At 45.1% G+C, this 26,479-nt stretch overlaps 1 protein-coding gene and 1 long non-coding RNA gene across 6 annotated transcripts in view; one reads left to right on the top strand and one right to left on the bottom strand.

Annotated features, from left to right (window-relative positions):
- Positions 1 to 26,479, top strand: part of SIL1 (SIL1 nucleotide exchange factor) — a 249,957-nt gene that overhangs the window by 211,181 nt on the left and 12,297 nt on the right. The gene's annotated exons all lie outside the window — the stretch shown is intronic.
- LOC133251925 (uncharacterized) lies at positions 7,687 to 11,651 on the bottom strand. The gene is made up of 2 exons (XR_009737781.1): positions 11,292 to 11,651; positions 7,687 to 10,317 (listed from the first exon to the last, which is right to left on the bottom strand). It is a non-coding gene; the product is annotated as an uncharacterized LOC133251925 (long non-coding RNA).

The following is a 26,479-nucleotide window of genomic DNA, read 5'->3' as shown; positions in this document are numbered from 1 at the left end:
TCTTTCTTTGCACTATGAAAAGTAAAAATAAAAAAGCTTAGCTATTTGCTTTTTCCCTGCTGAAACCTGCTGACAGTTGGGAATGCTTCCAGACCCAGGTGGCTGACTAGCTGGGCTCTGGCCCTCTTATGGTTATGTTCTTGGTAAAGAGATGATCCAAGAAAGATCAGGGAATGAGTTGGGGTGAGTAGGATGGCTCCATCTTGAGTGTTTGCCAGGGCAGCCACTTTAATGCTTGTGGGAGAGCCAGGCTATTTACAGAAGACAAAAGCCACATTTTTTGCTTTGGATGAGTGTATTGGTTTAGAATCCTCAGGGCCATTATAAGACATCCAGAGGTTCTGAACACTGAAAAGAATATGGTACCCATCTCCCCTCACCCTCAAATCGCCTTCTCCCTACAAATAGGTAACTCAAAATAGAAGTAATTCCAAATTTTAAATTAAGTCTGCTAGCCCCAGGAAAGATGGCTAGTTATATTTTTTTACAAAAATATATCAAATTGACTTTGGGCTTTTTCCTCACATTTTTTGGGTACCCATGCTTTGCTGATGCCCAAGGACAAATTAAGTGTCTCTGTTGCATGATCTAACATTGAGAGTTTCTAGTTCTGCTGAGGAGCTACCCTCTTTCTAGGATTTGGATGACAAGAATTATTTTACAGTATCAATAATTTTGAAGTTTTTAAAAAGAATGTTCTTTTGTTTATTTAATATTATCTTTACCTAGACTGAACATTAGAATAGCTCTGAAATTTTCTTCCAAGAAATGCATTTTCTTCTTGAGTGCTCCATGATGAAATCAGTCTTAATTTCAGTTCAACTAGTGTGTAAAAACACACAGTGAGTGATTATTAGTCCCTGAAGGAGGCAAGACAGATGGAGCCCAGAATGGAATTGGCTTTATGATTAATTGAATCCTTGAAGAGCTGAATAGAGTTAGAGCTGATCCAGCCCAATCAGCGCCTTGAGACGGCTGGTGCTGTCCTGAGCCTGAGAGAGGAAAGGGTCACAGCAACCCAGATTTATCCTCTATTAAAATGGATTGGATGTATGTACCAGACAGTTCCCATTTTTAAGCCATTGATGCAGGATAATTGGAATGGAAACAAACAAGATTAGAACTAGATTACAGGTATTTGTGCAAGTTGCCTCCTAAATCAATCAGAGTCCATGATTTGTTCTGAGGGTGCGTTATCATTAGAGTGAATCATTGAAACTCAGCGACACATCTGGAGCCGGCCAGCCAGAAGGGAAAGAGGGAGGGGGGAGCAGAAAGCTGCTTAGGGTAGGGAACTGGACACAACTGTGGAGTGCTTTTCTGTCTTTTGGGGCAGAAGTCTTCCAGAGAGAATTTTAATTTGATTTTGCTCTTTTTTCTTTGCAGCAGAGATGCATGAGAGTATAGGTTTGAAATGACTGCCTCCTTTCCATAGTGAATAGATGGGTGTGTTCTTTTTTTAATGTTTGGACCAAACAGTCACCTAGGGCAGCTGCTGCCTATGGAGACCCTGCCATCCAGGGAGAGAGAAGGACGAAGGCCTTCTAAGGTGCTGTGGAGGACTGCGGCCACGTGAATCACCAAGTCCATTAGGATTGGGTGCCCTGGTGCCTTGCCGGGGTCCTGTTAGTACAGAACATCATGTGTGGAGCTAGAGAGCTCATGTTTGCTTTCATGGATGGGCTCCACTTTCTGGGCCAGGGGCTGAGGGATGAAGGCTAGGTTCCCTCATAGCCCTCTGCCCCACTGACTCTAGCTGTGGGCATGGGCTGGGGTGTCAGGCAGGGGATCCTCGGCCCGAAGGTGACTCTCATCTAGTCTTGTACTCACATAGGTCACAGTCTCAGATCTGGAGCCGGCTAACATCTGAGTAATTGTTTTACATATAAAAACAAGAGGAATAGGTACGTGAGGAGCTTTCTCACCAGAGACATGTTGCCACCATCCCTTTCCTTTCTGAGCTACCTTCCAGGCACTGGTGCTCATCTCAGGTTCCTGGCAACGTGTCGGGTTTAGGCCCATAGAAGCCTCGTCTGATAGGCTAGTCTTACCCTTACCTTTGAACTGAGCTTTTTTTCCTTTTTCCCATTTTGAGCTCTTGTGAGTCAGGCTGCAGGCAACTCATTTACATGGGAGACAGTCAGAAGGCAAGCATCTTGAAGTCTACTTTCATTTTGCCATGGGAGGTGTTTTCCTGTTGAATTGCTAACCTGACAGGTCAGAGGGAATCATAAAAGATCTCGCTCATCCCTGGATGGAACAGAGTAGAGTAGAGTAGAGCACCTCCGAAGGGGGTGAAAAACCTTCCTTGATGACAGTTCTGGCATTCTCTAAGCCTATAGAGTACTGTCCTCAAGGGAACGAGGTGAGGTTTCTTGGTCCCACAGCAGAGAAGGTGAAGCCACAGTCCATAGTGCACACTCAGGCTGCTGTAGAGCTAAGAACTGGGCTCGCCTCTCTCCTCCCCTTTTTCCCTCCCCCGTGTCCTGCTATTACATTGGCCCTGCTAGCTGCTCTGGCTGTGGTTTCCACTGCTACCATTGTGTCAGGCACAAAGGAGTTTAATTTGCTTGTTTTGTTGGAGTTCCCTTTATGAAGAATGGTGTCTAATCCCTGAGCTGAGAAGCATCTAATCCCCCTGTGTCTGATACAGCCTTGTTCCTGTCTGAGTCATCTGCTCCCTTTCCAGCTCAGCCTCAGCTGGACCTTCTGCCTCTTACTAGCCTGGACCCCAAGAGCCAGCAGTGCTCAGCAGACTCTCCTTCTCGCTTTTGTGTAGGTGTGTGGGGATAGGAGGGGGGATGGCGATGTGCAGGGGGCTTGGCCTGGTTTCCTGGACCTGAAAGGACTCAAGTGTGTATGGGAAAAGGAGGAATTAGTGGTGCAGTGCCAGTCTTGCCTGGGACCAAGTGGTCCTTGGCATCCAGGCCTCAGTACTCATTCCTCTTTTTGTGCTTGAGCCTGGAGGTGACCTCTCATCTGCTTAGAGCAGTGCTGTCCCTGGAAGCTCAGCTGCTCTATTCAGTGACAAGAGGACAGGCTTGACATTTAACCTTGCTTGTTAAAACAGGTGGAAGAGGAACTTAGCAGTGCCATCTTTGGTTCTCCACACTTTGGTTGGAATCTGCCCTCTGGGGCAGGGGGCAGATATAGCCACCTTTGCTAACCCCCCAAGGAAGCCCTGTATGACAGGAAGCTCTTACTTTAGTCTGCAGGTTGTCACACACTGCTTGTCGTGTGTGACGTGTGTCACACGACCTGCTGTCGTGTCCCACCTGTCTTTCCAGTGTCCAGGACTGTGGATGGGGAGAGATGTGGTCAGAGAGATGGCTGAAAGAGGCCATTCCCTGCAGAGGAAACTCATAATCTGTGGTTAGGATCTGTCTCTGGGAGGAGGGATGCCTCCTGGACTTGTGTCTCACAGACTCTTTCTGTTTGGGCTTCAGTTTTGCTCGTGTTCAGAGTTTCTGCCAGGTCTTCTTGTCGCTCTTCTCTGGGGCCAGTGTCTCTATTATGACTGGGTAAGTGGACAAACTCTGTGGGAAAGCCTGGAACATGGGAAACCCGTAAGTGTGGGATAGGTGGTGGAAGGACAGACATCTGCTTGGACACATTTCTCTGTATATCTCATGCAGTATGAGGGCCCTGTCCTTGCCCTGCTCCCCTCTCCGTGTGGCACCCCAGCCTCTGGACTGCTATGCAAATGTGATTCTTGATGACAAGGTGGAAGGGGAGGACTAAGCCAGGTAGCAGTCAGGGCTAAGGGCTTCCCACCAAGGGGGACACTTATTGGAATAGTGCCAGCTGCCGCCTACCACCATGGGTGAGTTGTCAAGAGGTGACTTTGTCTGCTTAGTGTCCCTAAAGAAGCATGCTGGGGAAGTCCTACAGGAAGCACAGATACCATCTAGGGATGCTGAGGGACCCACAAGCCAGGAGGCCCCACTGACTTGGACAAGGACCTTAGCCAAGGCCCTTGGCCTCTCTGCACTCTTACCTGGAATTGGGGAATAGTCTCTTATACCTCCTGGGGCCATGGAGAGTGATGAGATTATTCCAATAAAATGGCTCTGATTGTCTTGGAAGAAGAATGCTGTATCTCTGCCAGTTGTGGTTGTTATAAATAGTGACACTTGAAAATCGATAGGGCACCACTCAGAGGAGCCGCAAGTATTGCCCATGCTTGTTTGCTCTCCAGTTTATTCTCACCTTTTCCTAACGGAGGGAGGGGCAGATGCTGCCCGCGCTGCACACCTCACGGAGGGTTGGGAGGATTAGCTGTGAGGTAATGAGCACAGCAGAACTGTGAACTAGGCAGAAGCATTTGGCGGCCTTGCTTATTGCCCATGGCAAACAGGCGGAGAGAGGCCAGCTCATCTGACAAATGTTTACTGAATTTCAGCTCCTGTTACTTTCCAAAGAGATGGAAAGATGAATTTGGCATTTTTACTGCCCTCAAAATGTTTAGAGTCTACATCAAGGCGTGAAGAATGTTGAGAAATAACCAGAGTAACTGCAGTATTCCAGACACTGAGCTAAGAGGATTACGTTCATTTTGTCATTGAATTTATCCAATAGGTTACTGTTATGAATAAATATAACCATCATTTACATTTTACACATGAGGAAATGAGACCTATGTGACCTGTTTCCCTAGGGTCACATAGCTAGACTGTGTTAGAGCTAAGATGTGAACCCGGGCAGTGTGACTCAAAAGCCAAGTTTTTCACCAATGTGCCATGCCAAAGTGATGACAAATGCTGAAAGAGAGAGACATGGAAAAAGACAGGTACATTGAAGGACAGAGAAAGACAAAGACGGGGGAAGGGGAAAAAGAGGAGAAAAGATGGATGGAAAAATGAGGGGGTGAGAGAGGTTGAGAGAGGACCAACTAGATATGTGGTGGTTTTCTATTGTTTTCTCTGCCTGTGAGTGATAATCAGCCTTATTCTTTGCCTTTATTTCCATGTGCTGTAGATCAGATCCAACCCTAGGAGGAAAATCAGGATGTATATCAGGAAAGGGCAGTAGATAAGAAACTTGATTTTGGTGGCTCACCAATCCCGGGAAATGACCCTCATCAAACACTCCTGTCACAAAGGACTCTGCTGCCTCTGGAGGGTAGTTTGGGGTTTCTTCCCTCCTTTTTGATAGATTGAGTAATGGTGCCTCTGTAGTTGAATTCTGTATTGGAGTCCTTCGCTCACTTGCCCCCTCCTCACCACAGGCTCCCTTTGGAGTCTGAGAGTGTGAGTGCCCATCTCAGCTTGTGATCCTGAGCCCAGAATGCTTCTCAGAAGAAATCATCTGCTTATTGCTGGAGATAAGCACCCAGGGTGAATCCCTAATGCAAATATGAGGCTTCTGTGGCAGTGTTGGACCCACACCTCTGGGAGGAGAGTTTGCCTGTTGTCACCAAGCATAGGAGGGAGATCCTGTCAGTGGGGAGAGGGTCAAGCACAGTATTTTAAGCAAGTAATCCTTTATTGTTCATTCAGCTGCTTTAAAAATAGACACCACCCTTTCTTTCTAATTGGCACCATTTGTCATTCTCTGTCCTTGATTTTCACACACTGAACTGTTCATGAATATTTATTTACCCTTCCAGGGCAACTCCATATGTGTGTTTGTGTGTGTGTGCACACACATGCTTGCATGCACCTCACAAGCTCATTCTGCCCCTCCTTTCTTTCCTGTCATGAAAGATGACATAGTGGGAGGCAGGACTTCTTGAATCCCTTTCTTTGATGCGGAGGAGTTCCCACACATGTGTTTCACATTCCTGCTTGTGAAGCTACCTCTCTGCCTGCCCTGATTGTTCAAACCTTTCCCAGAACTCAGCCAACCTTGAACTCCCATACCATACCTCTGCCCTCCTTGCCTAGCTGGTGAAATGCTCCCCCTCAGCAGTGAAGTCCAGGATCCCCAAGGTGCTTTGATGAGGTACCCTGGCTTGAACCCTAGGCTCTTCAGATTTGTTGTTGTTGTTCTTGGCAATGGCTAGACAAGGGGCTTCCCAGGTGGTGCTAGTGGTAAAGAACCTACCTGCAAATGCAAGAGACATAGGGGACGTGGGTTTGATCCCTGGGTTGTAAAGATCCCCATAAGGAGGACATGGCAACCCACTCCAGTAATCTTGCCTGGAGAATCCCATGAACAGAGGAGCCTGGCAGGCTACAGTTCATAGAATCACAAAGAGTCAGACATGACTGAAGCAACTTAGCATGCACACATGCAGACGAGGGGAGCAGGGACCAGTTTTCACCTCTTTTTTCCCTCAGTAAACCCTCTGCTTGTCAGCCACAGTGACAGACAAGCCCTAGCAGTTCTGAACAACAGAGGAGCCTGGAGCCTGCCTCTGGGATTTTGTGCTGGGCTGAGGACTCTGGAGAGAACCTCCCGTTGTGGGTGAGCCCATCAGCCTGGGATGGCCCCATTCCTGAGCCATTGTTCTATCTTTTGGCTCTCTAGAGTGGCTGAAAGAAAGATGACTGCCTGAGCAGTTAAATGAGGGAGCTTATTATTGGTGATGTGCACGTCTCGGGTATGTTGCATTTAGCATCCCTCAGTGAGCTTTCCCTTTGCTCTGATGGAAGTCTGCATTCTCTCCGTCTTAATGTTTTCTCTAAACCAGAAATGATTTCAGATGTCGTCTTTTCACCCGTCTCCTATCAAGGAAGCCATTTTTTATAGCCCATTTCACATTTAACTGCTTCTGGTCTTAAAATTCATTTATTCATTAAAAATATTTGTATTGACTATTTACCATGTGCTAGGCTACCATAGTGGGGGAATAGTGGTGAACAAGACAGTTAGGTCTCACTTCTTAAATAGTTTACCTTTAGTCAAAAATAAGTTTTTAAAAACTAGTTAATACAACATGGATTTGAACTGCTCAGGTCTACTTACATGCAGATTTTTTTCAGTCAGTATGCACTGCAGTACTACGATTTGAGCCTGGTTGACTCCAAGGCTGGGTAAGCCTCTGGATGTAGAACCATGAATAACTAGGGCTGACTGTAAAGTTACATGTGGGTTTTTGACTGCACAGGGGTCAGCGCCCTCACCCCCTAGTTATTCAAGGGTCAACTGTACATCATCACAATTAACAGCTTCTTGATGTTGCCTCTAAGGACAACATCAAGCAAGTGAAAAGACAGCCTACAGAATAGAGGAAAATTTTGTAAATCGTATATCTGATAAGGGACTTATATTTAGAATACATAATAAACTCTTACAATTCAATAGTAAAAAGGATAAATAACCCAATTTAAAAATAGGCAAAGGATCTGAATAGACAGCTGTCCAAAGAAGATCTACAATAGCCAATAAGCACATGAAAAGCTATTCAACATCATTAGCCACGAGGGAAACATGAATCAAAACCTTAATGAGGTCATACTTTATACTCTCTAGAATGGTTATCAGAAAAATGTATGATAATAAGTGTTGGTGAGAATATGGAGAAATTGGAACCCTTATGAACTGTTCGTGGTGATGTAAAATGATCTGGCCATTTTGGAAAATGGTTGTATCAAGTTTTTCAAATGATTAAACAGAGTTATTGTATGACCTAGCAATTCCAATCCTAGATACAGACCCAAGACCCCTGAAAACATATGTCCACACAAAAGTTGGTACCTAAATGTTCACAACAGCATTATTCATAATAGCCAAAAAAAAATGGAAACAACTCAAATGTTTATTGGTTGATAGTGGATTAATACAATGTGGTTTATTCATACATCGGAATATTATTTGATATTAGAAGGAAATGGTGTGCTGATACATGTAACACATGGATGAAACTTAAAATATGCTAAGTCAGAGAAGCCAGTCACAGGACTGCGCATCATATGAGCCCATTTATATAACATGGCCAGACTAGGCAAATTATAGAGCCAGAAAGTAGGTTAGAAGTTGCCTAATTCTGGGAGGGTGGGCTTTGGAGAAAAATGAGAAGTGACTGCTAATAGGTATGGGTTTAAGGGGGAGGGTGGCTGATGAAATGCTTTAAAATTGACTGTAGTGATGGTTGCACAGCTCTGTGAATATACTGAAGCTATTAGATTGTACAATTTCAATGGGTAAATTGTATGGTATATGAATTATATCTTAAGCTATTTTTAAAAGTCAGTGATAAGTGTTATGAAGAAAATAGGATTATGTAGAGATTTTAGATAGGTTAGTTAGGGAGACCTTTTTGAAGAGATGTCCTTCTGGCCCCAGCTGAAATGTTGAGGTGAAATCAGCCTGCACATGTTAGGCTGAGATTTTTTTTTTCAGGCAGAGGAATATACAGTGCAAGGACCCTGAGGCAGGAGCAAGCTTAGTCTATTGGTGAAGCAGCTGGGAGGTCACTGTTCCCTGAGTTGAGTGGAAGACTAAGAAGTGAGGTTGGAAAGTTAGCAGTGCATCTAGAGACCAAAGTAAGGTGTATTTGGGTTTTATTCTAAGAGTAATAGGAAGCTACTTTAAACAGGAGAGTAACAAGATCTCATTTGCGTTTTTTGAATGATCCTTCTGGTTGCCTTGTGGGGAGGAACTCTTCATGTCTTCAGAATTGAGAGCCTCCTATCTTAAATCTTCCACCTCTCATGGTAGGAGATTCTTCCTGGTGTCTTGTTCAAGTCATTCCTTTTCATCAGGATTCTGGGTGGTAGATCTGGTGACCATGATAATCCTTCATAACCTGGAAGATTATTGCTCTTCAGATTAGAAAGTGGAGACAGAAATTCTCTATAGTTTCTCCATGGATGTGTCTACTTTCATCATGTGGTTGTCAGTTTCCAGATTTGGGACCATGGTGTTTCCTTGGTTTTCCGTAGCTGGACTGGCTCTAGCCCTAGTTCCTTGGCTCCAAATTGAGTAGGGCAATCTTTCTGCCTCTGCCAGCTAGCAGCAGACCTGTTTTCTTCCCCTGAGGTTGAGGACAGTCAGGAGGGTAAGCAACAGAAGGTGCTGTGTTGAAGCCCCACAACCCAGTTGGGTGGGCAGGGCTGGAATGAACTTTTTTACAGCTCCAGGTAGCTCTTGAGAGGCTGGTGATGTGGTGAGTTGGAATATAAGACAGGAGCAAGATGACCTGGATTTGAATCTGGTCTCCACTACTCATGACAACCCACTCCAGTGTTCTTGCCTTGAGAATCCTACGAACAGATTAGTCCACGGGGTCACAGAGTTGGACACGACTGAGCAACTAACACACACATACACACTCCACTACTCATTAGGTGTCAAATGTTAGGCAAGTTATGTAATCCCCCAAGCAGTTTCTTTGTCTATAAAATGGGGATAACCAACCTACCTAAGGTTGGTTATTGCAGAGAATTAAATGTGGTATACTTGTAAAGCATGTAGAAGACTGCCTAGCAGGTAGTGATCAGAGTGGTAACTGCTATTATTATCATCTTTGTTCACCCAAATGTTAACTCAGAGAGTCAGCTCAGGACACTTGTGTGGGCAAGGCAGTAGATGGCACATAATCTTTAGAGCTTTGCTTGCTCTGCAAATAGTTTTTAAAAATTTCATATGTATTGTCTCCTCTGACCCAAAGAAATGCATGCTCAGTGTAAGCTTTCCAAACCTTAAAGTAATATGTAGTATAGAAAGTTGAAATGACATCAAAAGGACATAGATCAGTTGCAGAGAACTGCCGATTGGTAGTTTATTCACTCATGCAACAAATATATATTGAGTGCCTGTTATGTACATCCTCTGAGTAGCATTGTGAAGAGTAAGGGAGGTAATGTAAAAACAGTGCCTTGCACATGCTGGGCAGCCAGTAAGCACTCAGTAATGATAGCTTTATTATTGTTACTGTTACTCTGACTGGAGGCAGGGGTACAGGCATTGTTTTCAGCAGGCTTTTTTTTCCCCCAGCTGGAGAGCTGGGATATATGGGTCATAAAGTTGATTATCCTCTCTTGTATAGTGTTCTGGATCTTAGGGGCTTAGTCAGAGCTTTTGCTGGCCTGTGGCCCTGACACTGGACCCAGTTCTTCCATGATGTGTCACTTGCAGGAAACAGAACACTGTGAAATGTCTTTCTTGTTTCCTTGTTGATTTTTAGTTGTTTTTATTGCTGTATAACAAATTACTCCCAAACTTAGTGAGTTCAACCAACAGTATTCATTGATTATTTCTCACAATTTCTGTGAGTCATGAATTTTGAAATGTAGTCAAAATGTTGGCTGGGCTGCATGATCTGCTTCCAGCTCTCATGCCTGACAAGTTGGTACTGTCTGTTGGTTAGAGGTCTTAGTTCCTTTCCATGTGATCCTCTTCACAGGGCTGCTCATGTATCCCCCATGGCTCCTTTCAGAGTGAATAACAGAAAGAAAGCAAGGCAGAAGTGTCATTTCCTTTCATGATGGAGCCTCAAAAATCAGCTCCATCACCTCTTCTGTCTTCTTTCTGTTACACAGATAAGCCATGTTCAGTGGCGGAGGGAAATATACAAAGGAATCAATACCAGAAGGCAAGCCATTTTGGAGACTGGCTGCCATACCTACAACACCAAGAACACTTTCCTAAAAAGACCCTGTGGAGGGAATACCAGGCATCAGTCCCTTTGTGGATACTTGTCTGTGAGGTCAGTGGTACCCACAACCCTTCCCCACGCTCCACCTCCGCAGTGCTGAGCTGCCTCGGAGGAGGACAGTGGTTTCATTTTTCAGTCTTTGATCATGATAATAGCTAAAGTGAGTGACAGAAGACTGCTTCTTGCAACTCTGTCAGTGACTTGTGCATTAGACTCTGGATTTCTTGAGGTGGACTGACCAGTTGGCCAGCCTCCTCTTACAAGCTTTCAGAGGAGGGGGACCATTTTTGGTACATTGAAATCCAGTCATTTTAAGATGAGGATAAATGGTACTGTACTAAAAAAGGGCTATTAACATTTTCATTCCTTATAGCTCATGTGTTCTGTTAGGAAGACTCTCCCTTATGAACTGGGAGAGGTAAGAGTTGGGTGGCAGAAGAGCTTCTGGGTTAAGAACCTGGGCTCTGGATAGACAGGCCTCTTGACACTCTATATCCTGGACAAGTTACTTAACCTTTTAAATTTCAGCTTCCTCAGCCGAGAAGTGGAGACAGTGCTGCTTCACTGACTCACTGGGAGGATTAAATGAAATAATGTACATATAGTATAAACGAAGCTCCTAGCACAAAGCATGGCACATGGTAAGCAAATACAAGAGCTGTCTGTAATAATATTGTTGGCATCAGTCTCATCATCATTATTATTACCCTCTTTGACCCTAAGTTAGAGGAGAGGGGCAGTGACTTACCCAGCAGCACAGAGGGACTCTGGGCCTATGGACTCCATCCCTCCTCCAGCATGTATACCTTCCGGCTTGAATGTCCTTCCATGTGATGCCGGAACCACAAATAGAAGTTTGGGCAACTCCCAATTATCTAGTGTGAATAATTCGCTCTGAGATAATCTGTGTGCCTGGCCAGCTTCTCAGATCAGCTGACTGGATTATTCTCCTCTTTCAATTATTCAACAGTACAAGTAATTGAGAGCTGGCATTAGAATGTGAAGGCTGTGAGGTCATCTCCTGTTTTCAGTCGCTCAGCCCTGCCAGTGGTGATGTTTCAGAGGAGCATGAAGGCTGTAGAGAGGAGCCCAAGAGGGGGAAGACAAAAGTGGGGTCAGGTTTGAGAACAAAGGATGAGAGCCCTGGAATGACATCCTGGGGAAAGCAAAGCTGCTGACCTCAGACGGGGAGAGTCAGTGAGGAATGGTTTACAAGGTGCCTTTTCTTTCACCTGGGCCAGACGAAGGGCCCCTGTTGGAGTCAAGGGTCATGCTTCCCTGAGGAACTCTTTGAATTTAAATTTGACTCTGAAATGTTTTTTTTGTTGTTGTTTTTGACTGAGCCATGCATCTTCCAGGATCTTAGTTCCCTGATCAGGGATAGAACTCAGATCACCTGCAGTGGAAGTGCAGAGTCCTAACCACTGGACTGCCAGGGAATTCCTGACTCTGAAATGTTAGATATTCCTGCTGCTGCTGCTAAGTTGCTTCAGTCGTGTCTGACTCTGTGCGATCCCATAGACGGCAGCCCACCAGGCTCCGCCATCCCTGGGATTCTCCAGGCAAGAACACTGGAGTGGGTTGCCATTTCCTTCTCCAATGCATGAAAGTGAAAAGTGAAAGTGAAGTCGCTAAGTCGTGTCCGACTCTTGGCGACCCCATGGACTGCAGCCTACCAGGCTCCTCCGTCCATGGGATTTTCCAGGCAAGAGTGCTGGAGTGGGGTGCCATTGCCTTCTCCGATATTCCTGGAGTCCCTTAAAATATGGTTGACCACCCTCTTCCCTTCTGTTTGGCATCAGGGGACTGCCTTAGGAAACTCAAGGAGCCAAGCCTTTCTGTAAAGTAGGGGCTCTACATTGAAATGATCCCTTCATATAAAAAGTAAACAAAGATTTATTTACAAATTTACAGTGCATATAAATACATAATATAAAAATCAGCTTTTATCTCTGAGGGTATGAGGAATGAGGTTTTGAGATAGAGGAACTTTTCTATTTTGCATCTTCTATGCTGTTATGAATCCTTTTTTTTTTTTTTTACCATGAGCTTATATCATTTTCTAATTAAAAGGTAGAATGAAATCAAAACATATAAGAAGTTGCTATTGTGTTTTCTGGTATGAGTTCTTTGAATTGTGGTATGTAGCCTGTAGCTGGCTTGAGTTTTGGGGTTGGACACAACAATTCGTTCAGATCCCTTCAGCCAGGTGGCCAGTGAGGCATTATTTGTGAACTCCATGGCCCAGGCTCCCTTAGAGTGAGGTCAGTGGGGCTTAACCAGCACTCCTCTGCCCCTCGTCATAGCGCCTTAGTCCCGAGGTTGCCATCCTCTCTCCTGCTGTTATTATCACCACCCTGTCCTTCCCTAAGGACCCAGGAACCATTTCCCCTGCATCCGCCAGACCCAGGATTACCCTGAAGTTATCCATCTAGACTCCTTTTTGCTTCTGAGACGGAGGATTAAACTCTTGATCCAGATACTATTTTGATATGTGGTTTGTCCAAGACCAGTACTTTTGAAGGGAGGAGAAAGGTTAGTTGGTATTTGAACTGTTTCTCTTGAGTTAAAAAAACAAAAACTTTCATTTAGTTTGTGGCTTAGGAAAAGTTGTTTGAGCTCAGTTTGTTGTTCATAGTACTGAGGTTCATGCCAGGTCTTGACTGGTGGTTGGTTCCAGCGTGTGTTTAGGAGGAGCAGGGGCAGAGTGGAGGCAGGAGCTTTTTTGTCTTTGGGGCTCAACAGCAGCAGTAAATTGTGATGTGTGTGGAGCAGGAGCAGAGCCAGCTCAAAGAGCCCTGGGCCAAAGGTCCCATCTGCGGGCAAGCTGCTTTTCAGCCTGGCTGGAGGTTCTTATATCTGAGCCCAGCAAGGCTACATTAGGCCAAACCTTCAAACGTGGCTCCAGAGTACGAGGCATAGTCAGAGCATTTAGCTGCTCCACGTGGAAGCTGAGCTCCATTTTCCTGCATTTCCATTTCCTGAGAAGACCTTAGTGGCAGAGAGAACTTGGTAGACACGTGTTGGCCAGCATCACTGCTTAGGGCAGGCTCCAGGTCAGTGGTGAAGTTGTTGGAATGGCTCAGGAATGTGCAGAACTTGGAAGCTGAATGAAACCTAGAGATGCCTCTGCTGGATCTGGCTCCTGAAGATCCCTGTGATATCCTGTTCCTAGCTGGCCTTCGAGCAAAGAGGCTTCCTGAATTTGTCTCACCTCTCCCCAGGGACCCTGACATAGCCCGTCTGGGCTTTTGGAGGAAGGGTATGACTTGTTTAGGCTGAAGGAGATAGGAGTTCCCAGAATCCCTTGAGAAGGAGATAATTTACTTTGATAATTAGCCTGAGAGATGATTTAGGCTGCTGGCTGGGGCCAGATGAGGGAGTTAGAGGAGTGTATGTTGGTCTCTGGAGATGAGGAATGCCAGGGACTCTATTCCTTCAAGCCAGATTAGGGGGAGAGCCCCAGTGCAAGCACTTTGTGCTAGATGCTGAGCAAGTGGTGGCTTTTGTGTCAATGGGGATGTGGTGGGTTTTCCCTTTTTGTACCTAAAATACCTGTTTTCCTCTCCAAGAAGTAGAAATATCCTGGAATGGAGAGCCAAACTATGGAGTCATTGGCATGAATGGCAGTGATTCTGGAGGGAGCCACATACCTATTCTTAGCTCTTTATCAAATATGCTGAGCTGAAGTTTCCAGGTTTTGGGGGTCATATTCTCCATTGTTGGTGGGTGCTATGGGAAGGTTTGAGTTAGTGGGTAAGGGAAACCTCCAAGGAGTTGGTTGTCTGAAGACTTTAATACCGTGTGAGTTTCCTAACTATGAGCCTGCTTGGTGTCCACATGATCTTGTGCTTGGGCCATGGGGACAGATCTGTAAAGATGGGCCACTGTTAAAGGACTTCCCTGGCAGTCCAGTGGTTAAGGCTCTGCAGTTCTACTGCAGAGGGCATGGGTTTGATCCCTGGTTGGGGAACTAAGACCCTCCATGCCACGGGGTACAGCTCCCCCCTCCCTCCCCACTCTACCCCCCACAAAAAGGGGACAAACAGCAAGCCATTTGGAGCATGTAACCTATGTAACCAGACTGTTACATACCTGGCCTGACTCCCAATCTAGCTCCAAACAGCCAATTACAATCCAGTATTATGGCTTGAATCCCATGGACAGAGGAGCCTAGCAGGCTACAGTCCATGGGGTCGCAAAAGTCGGACATGACTTAGTGACTAAACCACCAACCATTATGGCTTGAGGTGGTATGAAACAGTATGGTGAGCTGTGAAGGCTCCTGATTTATATTGTTTTTGGTCTCAAGACATTCTTCTATCTTCCTTCTTTGGAAACCACCTTCTTTCCTTTGGGAATAAGGCTGTTAGTTTTTGTGACCCACCTCTTCTGTTCCCAGTTAGGGCTTGTCATATAACCTGGATTGGACACTTGTAGTGGCTCTTCTGTCTGTGCAGTGACTGGCCCAGGGGTTGGCATATGACACAAGCAGGACCAATCAAATTCCTGCCCTGGAATTCTGTCCCACTTAAGAGGGAGAATTCTTTATGCTGGGATTGATGCATTTGGGGGCAGCCAGTGGCCATCAGACTCACCTTTCCGTGGAGAATGCAGCTTCATCTAGAGAGAGGCAGAGCCCAGAGATGTAGCTGAGGGGGGGCCTGGCATGCTCCTGGAGCCTCTGGACCCAGCTGTCCTTTTACTTTCACCATCATTCTTCATGATGGATCCCAACAAACTAAGGTTTTCTCTTAGATGAATCTGAATTCAGTTTTGACCCCTCAAAGAGAGTCCTGACTAATAGCAAACAGCTTCCAACTGATCTAACTCTCTGCTTCCAAATAGCCAGTATCGTGTCCAGGGAAGCTGCTTCATGGCTGGGACCCCATACAGAAAACTTGCTTCAGACATGTTGGGCACTCACTTCCTGTTTCTTCCCTGAGTAGCAGCACCCTCTCCATCTGCTGCCAACCTGTGGGAGAAGGGTGGAGACCTGAGCTTGGGTCTCCCAGCTTGCCTCTTGGTGTCAGTTAATCTTGTCATCCATGCATGTATTTTTCATCTCCTTCCTCTGCTTCTGCAGAGATAAATACAAACTGTCAGTCTTGCTTTGCAGGGGCCTTGCCAGACATGCCAGTGGTGGGGAGTTGATCAGTCTACCGCAGGCTCCTGTCTTCCATATGTAGAGAGGGAACCATATTCCCATGGCGCAGTGCTGTTTGAGACTGCAAATCTGATTATGTCCCTCTGAAACTGGGCTGTCCTCTGGTGCCCAGCTTGAGCTGATGCTGAATTTATTGTCCCTAAAACATCAGGGCAGTGTTAGAGGTTCCTTGCCCACTGCTTCTTTCCCAGGCTGCTTGTGCCAGCTGCGGGGCCCTCGTGAGGCTGTTAGGTGTCTCTCTGTGGCAGATTCATTGTTCCATATTTTTATTTAATTACTTACTTTTACAGCTCTTAGAATAAATCTAATTATCCATCTGTTATGCTACATTATGCCACTGCAGTTCACGCAATTCTTTCTCATTGTATGATATTTGTTAACTTGACCTTGCCCTCTTCCAGTGTTCATGCTCCCCTGTGTGGCTCTGTGCCACCTTCTCAGTGGATCCCCAGCATGTCAGTCTGTTAGGGCCCCAGCAGAACCGACCTGTGGGTGGCTCTTAGGTGAAGCAGAGGTTGGTGGAGTTTGGAGTAGTTCAGAGGGAGGAGCATGGCCAAGAAGCCACCTACAAGGCCATGCTGACCTGACTTTGGTTTGGAAGGCTGGATTGGTATTAGGGTGCTAAGAAAGAAAGAAGAAGTTGTAGCCTAAGTCCCTGATCTTTAGCCAGAGTGCTGTTGTCAAGGTCAGCCAGGTGAGGTCGACCAGGAAGGAGGTGACAGTGCCCACCTGCGGACATGTCTGTGACTGCCCCGCCATGGCTGGCAAGTGGTGCCTGGCATTAAGAGCGAGTCAGGACTGATCTCAGACACAGCACAAGTGGAAGTTACCTACTGGAGACTGATTTCAGGAACCAAGTGAAGGATCCTGGCCCCCAGATTGTTGTTGTTGTTGTTGTTGTTTTTTTTAAATTCTTTTCCTGCTGCCTAAAAATTTTTAATACTGTTGGGAATTAAGGTCTTGATTTTTTAAATACATCCATTACCTCTCTTTGGGGACAAATATAGATACTCCCAGAAGGGGTATGCCAGGGGTCATTGAACACCTCTGCTCTGTCCTTTTTCTCAAGCAGTTGGGAAATCATGGTGGGGACACACAGGAAGTTGATTTAGGAGTCAGACTGGAGGAGGAAGGGCAGAGAAGGCAAAAACTGAGAATATTAACTAGGGTCTGCCTTGTGTGAGCCCTTGCAGTGGGTAAGCTGCTCATAATGGGAGGGAGGTCGTGTGTCCAACCCATCCACATACCTAGTTATAGGGCTGGACCACCCAGGCCTCAGTGTCCCAGCAGGGGAGTAACACCAAGCCGGCCTTATCCTTTTAGGCAGCTGCTGCTCATTGAGTACCAGCCATTGGGCTAGACCATCTAGAGTGAGGTTACAGGTGAATAGGCAGGAAGGCATAGTCCGTGTCCTTGAGGGTGGTGACGATTTAGTAGGGGAGACAGACTTTGACCAAGTCTGTTGAGTGAAGGGGTCCCAGGAATGCATAGCAGGGGCCCTGTGTGGGAGGTGGTCACTGAGGGCTTCTCTGAGGAAACGGTTGGAGAGAGACATGGAGGAATAAGGACTAGCCTGATGAAGCTGGGGGCAGGGATGGGGAGTGTTTGGGGGAGGACACTCCAGGCAGAGAGGCAGTGGTGATGGTTGCACATTTGAGTTGAGAAATTCATTGTGGGAGCAAGTCAGTTTTTGTTTTCACATGGGCTCGTTTTCAGCGGGTTCCTGAATGGAAACCCTGAGGGTGCTTCCCTAATTCCTTGGGGGCACATGTGTGTGGCCAGATAGGCTTTCTGTGTGGAGACACTTGGGTCAGAGGCTGTGTGTTCTACTGCCTCATCCTCCAAGGTACCCACAGCCCAGGGCTGGGCCTGTTACAGTGGCTGAGGCCTCCCAACCCCCCGCCTCTGGCCCAAGCCCATATAAAAGGCCTTCTGGATGCAGGCCCGGTTTGGAGCTCATTATAGCCTCATGGCCAGGCCCTCCATTTTCCCTTCCAGGTTAAGACTTGGCAGGCATCAAAGACTGCCAGGAACACCCCACAGGCCTTCTCCCTTAATGATCTTGCTACCGCCCCCAGTCTGCATGGCCTTCTTAGCCAAGCTTTTCTCACCAGAGCCTCTGCTTTTCTTCATTCCAGCAAGCAAGATTCAGTGACTAATTGCTGGTATTTTTTTTTTTTTTTCTTCAAGACTATTGATATAGACTGTCATGTTGGGGGTGGGGAAGAGCAAGCTGTAGTCTGGGGGGACTGGTGTCTCCTGCTGCTGCCGTCATTAGACTGAGGCCCATGTGGTATTGATGTCCGCATTTTGTCTTTGTTCTCATATTTTTTGTCGTTTCGACATTTGGTTCTTTGAACATCTAACATGCCTTTTATGCTTCTCATCTCCCACAGAAGATTGTTGTATTTTGTACCCCACCGAAGCTGTGTTTTCCTTTTGTCAGATTTCTCACTTTCTTCTTTATTGTATTTTGATCAGTGTGGCCATGTAGGTCTGGGTTTTATTGGGAGCTTTTCATCTTCTTGGCAGTGGCCCTTGGGGCCTGGGTCTTCTTGCAGAAGCTGGGCTCTGCCACAGGCCCCTGAAGCAAGCTTCTCCTGGCCAGGGCTGGATAGAGCCCAGCCTGTCATCTCTCCAGGGACATTCCAGTGTAGTTGTTCTGAGACGCAATCAGGCATCAGCACTAGTAAGACTTGTTAAAATACAGATTTCCAGGTCCCATCCCCAAAGTTTCTGACTCACGAAGTTTGGGTTGGGGCCTGAGAATTTTTACTTTACCCTTGTTCCCAGGTGTTGCTGGTACTGCTGGTCCAGAGACCACACTTTGAAAACCATGGTATTAGTATAATTCCTGCTTTACCTTGAGCCAGAGTGTCCAGGGTCATATGGAAGGGAGAATAGTGAGGGACCAGATTCCTTCTCCAAACTGGTCCAGCTCTCCAAAACTAAACGATAGCAGATGTTGGCAGTGGCAGCATAATGTTTTAAACACTTTTACAGTGCTTTCAATCACCCTGTATTGTTTGATCCTGAAAAACAGACCCCTTGGTTAAGTAACTCAGCTTCTTGACAAATAATAGAAGTAAAGTTCATATAAGTTCAGGACTTTTGATAGTGTGTGGTGTAACTCCAATGGAATCCATGTCTCTTGGCTCCTGTTCTTGAGGTTTCAGGCCTCAGCCACTTATTAGCTATGTGACCTTGAGAAAAAAGCTACTTAACTTTCCCTGACTCAGTTTATTAATTTGTAAAAGGGGGTAATAATAATGTTTGCCCCATAGAGTTGTAGTGACAATTATGTGACTTAATATTTGAAAAGCATTTAATTGTTGTTAAGTGTTGGAACCCCAGAATCTATTCTCCTAATGACTGTGAGGGGCTGCCCTTATTTTTTGCATTTCTGCTGTCACAGAGGCCTAGGAGAATGTACCACTACTCAGTATTTGCCTCAGGCAGTCAGGACAGAGCTCAGTCAGTTTAGAAAGGTCCTCCTCTCTGTGGTCTGCTCTGAGGGAACGGTGGATGGCATGTGCCTCTTGGAGTTGGGGTGGAGTGGTAGCTGCGTGTGGAGTCTGAGACCAGGAACGCAAAGTCATCAGCACTCCTCAGGAGCTGCTGCAGTTGCAGCTCAGCCCTGCAGTGGCCCTTCACAGGTTAGTTTGTTAGGAGGGAAAGCCCAGTCTACCCTTGCAGTGTTTCCTGTCTCCTGACTCCTCTCTCCACCTTCTGACGGGGGCATGTTTTAAGTAGAGGGCTGGTCCTGATGATGCTAATAGTATTCAACCTGTCGAATAGTATGTGCCAGGCACTGTTACATTGGATACCTCGTTTAATCCTCCCAATGAAACAATCCTTACTTTACAGATGAAGAAGTTTGGGCAAAGATAGTTTAATTACAATTAAGTAGAAAGGTCCAAGATTCCAGTTCAGGTCATGGGCTCCTGAGCCCATGGTCTTTATAAAGTTTTGTGAAGTTACCTCCTTGTATTCTAGCATGATGTTTCCCTCTGGGGTGTCATTTTCCCTCTCCTGTAGGTACCTAGCCTTGTTCTGTTCTCAGTATTCTTTGCTCCTCAGCTTAGTGTCCAGGACAATGGAAGGTTTTTTTTTTTTTTTTAATTCACCTTTGTATATTCATAGAATTTAACACAAAACCTTATACAGAGGGTGACCATATGTTCTGTTTATGCCTCTTTTCCCAGTGCAGTAATTAATAGTGCTTCTTTTCACTCTTAAAAATGTCCCAGTTTGGACAATAAATTATGTGGTCACCCTACTTGCACATGATTGGGACAGTGGCATTTTAATAGAGGACCTTTAAGACTCAAAGAAACAAACCCCAGATGGTAAGATTTTAAGCACTTCTATTGCCCAGTGAGCAGGAGAATTTAGACAAAGGTTCTGCTCAGCACCCCACAAATGTACCAAAAAGAACTATCTCTTAAGACCAGAGTTGAGGCCAGTAGGGGTCACAAAGTCAATTAGATTTATCGAGACAGAAGTCCCACTGTGGCTGACATGCCAGACCAGGAAGAGAGGAAGTGCAGAAAACTTAGGCTTTCCCATTTCTCCCAAGCAAAAATGATCCCCAGCCTAGCACTTGGCTGTCCGTAAGCCCCTTAGCCTTCCTGCAGGAAAGAGCTAACTGGGCTTGAGCTGTTCCACTGTGCTGAATGAACTGAAGCCCAATGGGAGTCTGGGCTCTCATCCCAGTGCATTTTTTCTGGGATTCTGCTCATCTCTGACTCTACCCCTGTACCTGGACGTGGGATCACACTCACCCACACCCTTGGTGTGTAAAAGTCACACTCCAGATTGTGTCCTTGCCCCATTTGCAGGCAGCTGAAAACTGCTGTGCATATGTCAGTTCACACTTGAACTGGTTTAATGTTTTTTTCCTTTAAGTTGCAATCTGAAATTCAGCCAGACAGGCTTTAATGAGCAGTAAATTGTCAAGCCTTTTGTTTCCCTTGCTATTTCCCAAGCCATAGAGATTCTGTGTTTGATTCAGCAACAATTGCTGAATCTTAAACAAACCATTTACATTTTGACGTTAACTATTTTATGAGTGTAACTTTTTCGTTGTCGTTAGAATGCTTCTAACAGAAGGCCTTTTTAGTGACTTATTAGTAAAAGAGTTTAAAGGGTCTGTGGAAGATGATTCTTAACATTTTCTTTGAAGAAAACAAAAAAAGTAGATTTTTATCTGAATTCATTGGGTAATAAATACATGCAGACTTTTAGCCTTTCTCCTCTGAGCTGAGGCTTTTGCTCTTGCTGAGGTCATTCTAGGGTATCTTCCTGGTCAAGCCCTCCATTTTTCAGATTACAGTACACTTAATATTGAAGCCCCCGTCTTGCAAAGTTAATAGAGTCCCGCTCTGAATGTTTCTGTCAGCTGTTAATTTTGTCTAATTAGGGGCAGGAACTATTTTCATTCTTCGCTTTGGCCCCAAGATGCTTAGCTGAGGACCCTGTGCACTCTGGGCCCAGTCAAGATTTGTCGACCAGCTGACTGGACAAAGAGCCTCAGACAAATAGCATGCTCACAAACGAAACCATCCATCATTCTGTCTCTGGAAGCTCTGGGTAATTGGGGCTGTTCTCCAGTGTTTAAAGATCTCCACAGAATGGGAAGTCTTTACTTTCCTCTTAGGTTCCCATTTCAGTATCTGGTCAAACAGGCACAAAGGCTTTGGGCAAGTCTAGTCCTCCCAGTTTGTTCCTGCATCAGGGAAGCTCTGTGTCTTTCTTAACCTGGAGGAGACCTGCTGAGCCCTGAGCCTGGCCAGGGAGTCTGCAGGCCCACTCCATCCAGTTTTTTCCTCTGTTACAGAGGAGAAAGTGGACAGAAGTGGCTGGGGTGCATGATCCCACAGTCACTCAAGCCATGAGATTGGCCATATGAAATAGAGCTGGCCAAGGAGGCCATGTTGATCCACCCCCATGGAAAACCAGGAGGAGCCTTGCCTCTCTTGAGGCTGTTCTTGCCTCTTGGAGCTGGAGCTAATTGTTCACAAAGATCTTTCCAAATACCAATAATGCAAAATATTTGGGTGGTTCACTATATTGTTCACCATATTTAAACTGTCAGAAACCTTAAATATCTAAGCAGAACCTCAGCAAACAAAGGATATTTTGGGGACTTGTTATGTATGTTGCACAGCAGAGAGATTTGTAGTCTATACGACTTCCAAATCCTGGAAATGAAGCATTTCAGTGTTGTCATTTTCTGCTATAGACCATCCCACGATCGTTGCCTTTCCTTTTACTATTGAGAGATGGCTCATTCATAAACATTTCTGCAGTTGTGTGGCAAAAGCAAGATAGGCTTTGCTTAATTCCATTGGCTCTGATTGAGGAGATGAGGTGGTTGGGAGGAAAGGTGAGTGATTTCCCAGCACATGTCTCAGAACTCTTGAGAGCAGAATTGAAGTAAGAAAATGCCTCCTGAGCCACTAAAGGCCTGTTGAGAAGGTGTATTGCCTGCACCTTGGAACAAGGATGGCCAGTGGTCTTCCTGGGGTGCTCATACCATGCCAGACCAACTTGTCTGCTCTTGTCAGCCTTTAGCACTTAGGGGAGCTGGTATAGACCCATCTCACACCCACTCTGGGTTCTCTAATAGACTTGATAAATCTCACTGTGAAGACTTCCCATATGATTAAGCCTAAATTTCCTTCTGTTTAACTTTGTTGATCCCACTTCCCTCAGACTGAGACAATTATGGGAGACATTTGTTGAATATTTATAGGGCCACAGATAATTTCCCTTTAGCTCTCTCTCTTCCATGTTCCCCACTCTGTGGTCTCCCTTTCAGTTTAGTTCAGTTGCTCAGTTGTGTCCGACTCTTTGCGACCCCATGAACCATAGCACACCAGGCCTCCCTGTCCATCACCAACTCCCAGAGTTTACCCAAACCCATGTCCATCAAGTCGGTGATGCCATCCAACCATCGCATCCTCTGTCATCCTCTTCTCCTCCTGCCCTCAATCTTTCCCAGCATCAGGGTCTTTTCAAATGAGTCAGCTCTTTGCATCAGGTGGCCAAAGTACTGGAGTTTCAGCTTCAACATCAGTCCTTCCAAAGAGCAGCCAGGACTGATTTCCTTCAAGATGGACTGGTTGGATCTCTGTGCAGTCTAAGGGACTCTCAAGAGTCTTCTCCAATACCACACAGTTCAAAAGCATCAATTCTTCGGCACTCAGCTTTCTTTATAGTCCAACTCTCACATCCATACATGACTACTGGAAAAACCATAGACTTGACTAGATGGACCTTTGTTGGCAAAGTAATGTCTCTGCTTTTGAATATGCCATCTAGGTTGGTCATAACTTTCCTTCCAAGGAGTAAGAATCTTTTAATTTCATGGCTGCAATCACCATCTGCAGTGATTTTGGAGTCCAGAAAAATAAAGTCAGCCACTGTTTCCCCATCTATTTGCCATGAAGTGATGGGACTGGATACCATGATCTTCGTTTTCTGAATGTTGAGTTTTAAGCCAACTTTTTCAGTCTCCTCTTTGACTTTCATCAAGAGGCTCTTTAGTTCTTCTTCACTTTCTGCCATAAGGGTGGTGTCATCTGCATATCTGAGGTCATTGATATTTCTCCTGGCAATCTTGATTCCAGCTTGTGCTTCTTCCAGTCCAGCGTTTCTCTGGATGTACTCTGCATATAAGTTAAATAAGCAGGGCCTCCCTTTAGCCGGTTCTAATTAGCTTCTTTGATCCTTCCTCCCTGTTTCTCCTCTAGTTTGTTAATTACACTTCTCCCCCATGAATTCTTCCTGTACTGGCCTTGTCTGTCTAGCCGGAGGAGCTGGGAATGAGAATCCAAGGCTCCTCAGTGGGAGGTATTACCTTCTTCTTTGTCCTGTACCACAGGTAGCCCCTCCCACTTCTGAGAAGCCTGAAAATCCAGGCACTCTGCCTTTCTTAGCAGAAAGGTAAGAACAGTAATTTTCATTAAAGTACAATATATCATGATTAAAACTGTTGTTTGAATGCTTGGTATTTGCCAGGAAGTGTGCTAATCTCTTTATATATTATCATACTTCATACCCACAGCAATCTCATGAGATAAATATTACTAATTCCTATTTTATAGATGAAGAAACTGAGGTCTGAAGAGGTTTAGTAACATGTTGCAACCACACAGCTTGACAGTGCTGGAACTAGAACTTGAACTTGGGTCTCTCTGACTCCAGAGCAGCTTTTACTCAGTATTTGCTTTTTGAGTTTGAGCTTTTTGATAAGACGAAAGTCCAGATCACTGGCTCTTAGATCACCAAAAAACATGCTGGGATGTCAGCTATTTACCCTTAGAGTGGGAGAGGGTTTTTGCATTGAGATAATAAAACTTGGTGCAGAAGCAAGTTGGTGTGGTGCTATGGGTCTTTATATATCTGGACCCTTGGAAATACCTCCTCCTGCAAAAAACAAGAATCTCATCAATTTTTGAATTGCTTTAATTCTTAACTCACTTTTCTGATAGTTTTATCCCTCAGAAGGTTGAGAAAAACGGCTTCACTGAAATGGTATTCTGAGCATCATGAATGATTTGTTTGGTGAAGTGAAGGTGTTGGAAACTTTAGTACAAAGTGGCCATGTTCAGAGAAACCAAGGGAAATACAGAACTCTGAGTTTGAGGGAAAGCAGATTTTAGAAGGTCCAAGGAAATGTAGATATATTTGGGCAAGGGCTTTGAAGGGAAGGCTGACTCATAGTCTGAACAATGAAATGTGCTTAGTGCAGTCACAAGTGATTACTGCAAGGAACAGAGAGGAGACACCTATTCAGACCAATAAGGCCACTTGGGGAGTTGTTAGTGTTGCGCTTTGTCTGAGAGATGATAAAGGGGCCTGTAACCAGGAACAAACAGAACGAAAGGTGTAGATCTCCGGGAGCACTGTCAGGACTGGGTGCTGAGAGCACAGGACCTGCTGAGCCGTTGGTGTTCGGAGTGAGGAAGCAGGGAGGACACTGGGCCGCCTGCCCAGCCAGGAGACTCGGTGTCGCAGGTGGCAGAGGGCTCGTTGCCGTCCTTCTGTTTTACCTCTTCACTTCTCTTTAAGGAGAATGGCCCTCCTGTCAGAAAGAGTAAAGCAAACATGGTTAGGAAGAACCTGAGGAAGGAGGGAGAAGAGCCACTGGCTTCTTAAAATTAATTAAGGTCTGAAAAATCAAATGAAAGCTCATGGATATCATCATGAGACTGTGCACATATGGATGTTTAAGCATCACTGAGAGAGGAGTAAGCAGACATGGTAACTGTTTTGCTTTTCAGAATAACAGGGCAAGTTTTGAGCCCTCATTTATGAGCATTTCTAAAGAGAGATGATCTCTTGGAGTTAGTGTGGGTTCCATGAAAATAGACTGATTTAAGGCTTCATATCCCTTCCTTCCTCCTTCTCTTCCTTCTAAAATAGTACATTCATCTTACGTGTACCACTTGATGACTTTTTAAAAGTGAATATACCCATGTAACTACCACCTGAGTCAAGAAATGGAACTCTGTCAGCACCCCAGAAGATTCCCATGCTGCCTCCTAACTCTGATGTCTTTTTTAGAAAAATTTACCAGCCTACAAGTTAAGACTCAATGTTGTAGACAAAGAGGGAACCTGCATTTCAGAAGTGTTTGTCCAAACACATAGCAAAGTGACATTTTAAATTTTGCTGTTACTAAATTTTTAATTTTATAAATAACCCACATTCATTGTTTTGTGTTTTTTTAATCTTACCATGCAGGAACAAGTATATGGTGTCAGTCCACCCCTACCATTTATAACTGGCTTTTTACCTGCTCTGCTTGTATTCAGGGCCATGTTGGAGAACCCTTGCCTCATCAGAGGGTGATAGGAACAGCCTTCAGGGATTCAACCTAGGTAGGCCCAATGTGAGTCAGTTTTGTGATACTACTACCAAAAACTTGGATATGGCCTTAGATTTTAGGAACAGATGGCCTTGGGGCAGAGGATTAATTATTTTAATTAAAAATTATTAGTGAATTCCAGAACTAATGGATGAAAGTTTGATGAGGAACAGGTTGTCTTCATATCTCAAAGAATCTCCCCGCAAAATACATGTCAATTTTGAAGGGACAAGTAGTATCTTTATAGTGGAGAAATCTGGCAGGTAGCACCGTGATGAAGTAATCAAAGTGAACCCAGCCACTCTTGAGCCTGAATGACGTCACGTGCTGCCTCATATGAGGCACTGAGAAAGATAAGACGTTGCTTTTGTGTCACTCCTGCCAACATGCACTACCTCAGTCTAACCAGGAAAACATATCAGCTTCAGGCTGAGGGACATTTTACAACTGGCCTGTGTACTTCCAAACTGTCACCATCATGAAAGAAGACAAAGACAGACCAAGGAAGGCTATCTCACAGTTAAAGGAGATGTGGAGACATGCTTCTCAATTCATAATGTAAGGCCTGGGTTGGACCTTGAACTAAAATTATTTTCCTAATAAAGGATATTTTGGAGACAGTTGGGAAAATCTGAATATCTGTAGATCATGCATCATGTTAATTTCCTCATTTTGATTACTGTGGTTATGTTCTTAGGAAATACTTGTTACATTTGGGGTAAAGGGGCTTCAGATCGCAGGAAAAATGTGTAAATATATATATAGAAAATGTGGTAAAATGGTAGTAATTTGTGACTCTTGATGGAAGTCTTTTTTCATTTTGCCCCTTTTCTGTTATTTTTCTGTATAATTTTCGATGGTATTGTAAAATTTTTATTTATTTGGCTGCACT

This window comes from Bos javanicus, chromosome 7 (assembly GCF_032452875.1).
Source record: "Bos javanicus breed banteng chromosome 7, ARS-OSU_banteng_1.0, whole genome shotgun sequence".
Lineage (NCBI taxonomy): Eukaryota > Metazoa > Chordata > Mammalia > Artiodactyla > Bovidae > Bos > Bos javanicus.
Note: the sequence above shows the minus strand (reverse complement) of the source record. Positions and strands in the feature narration are given on the sequence as shown.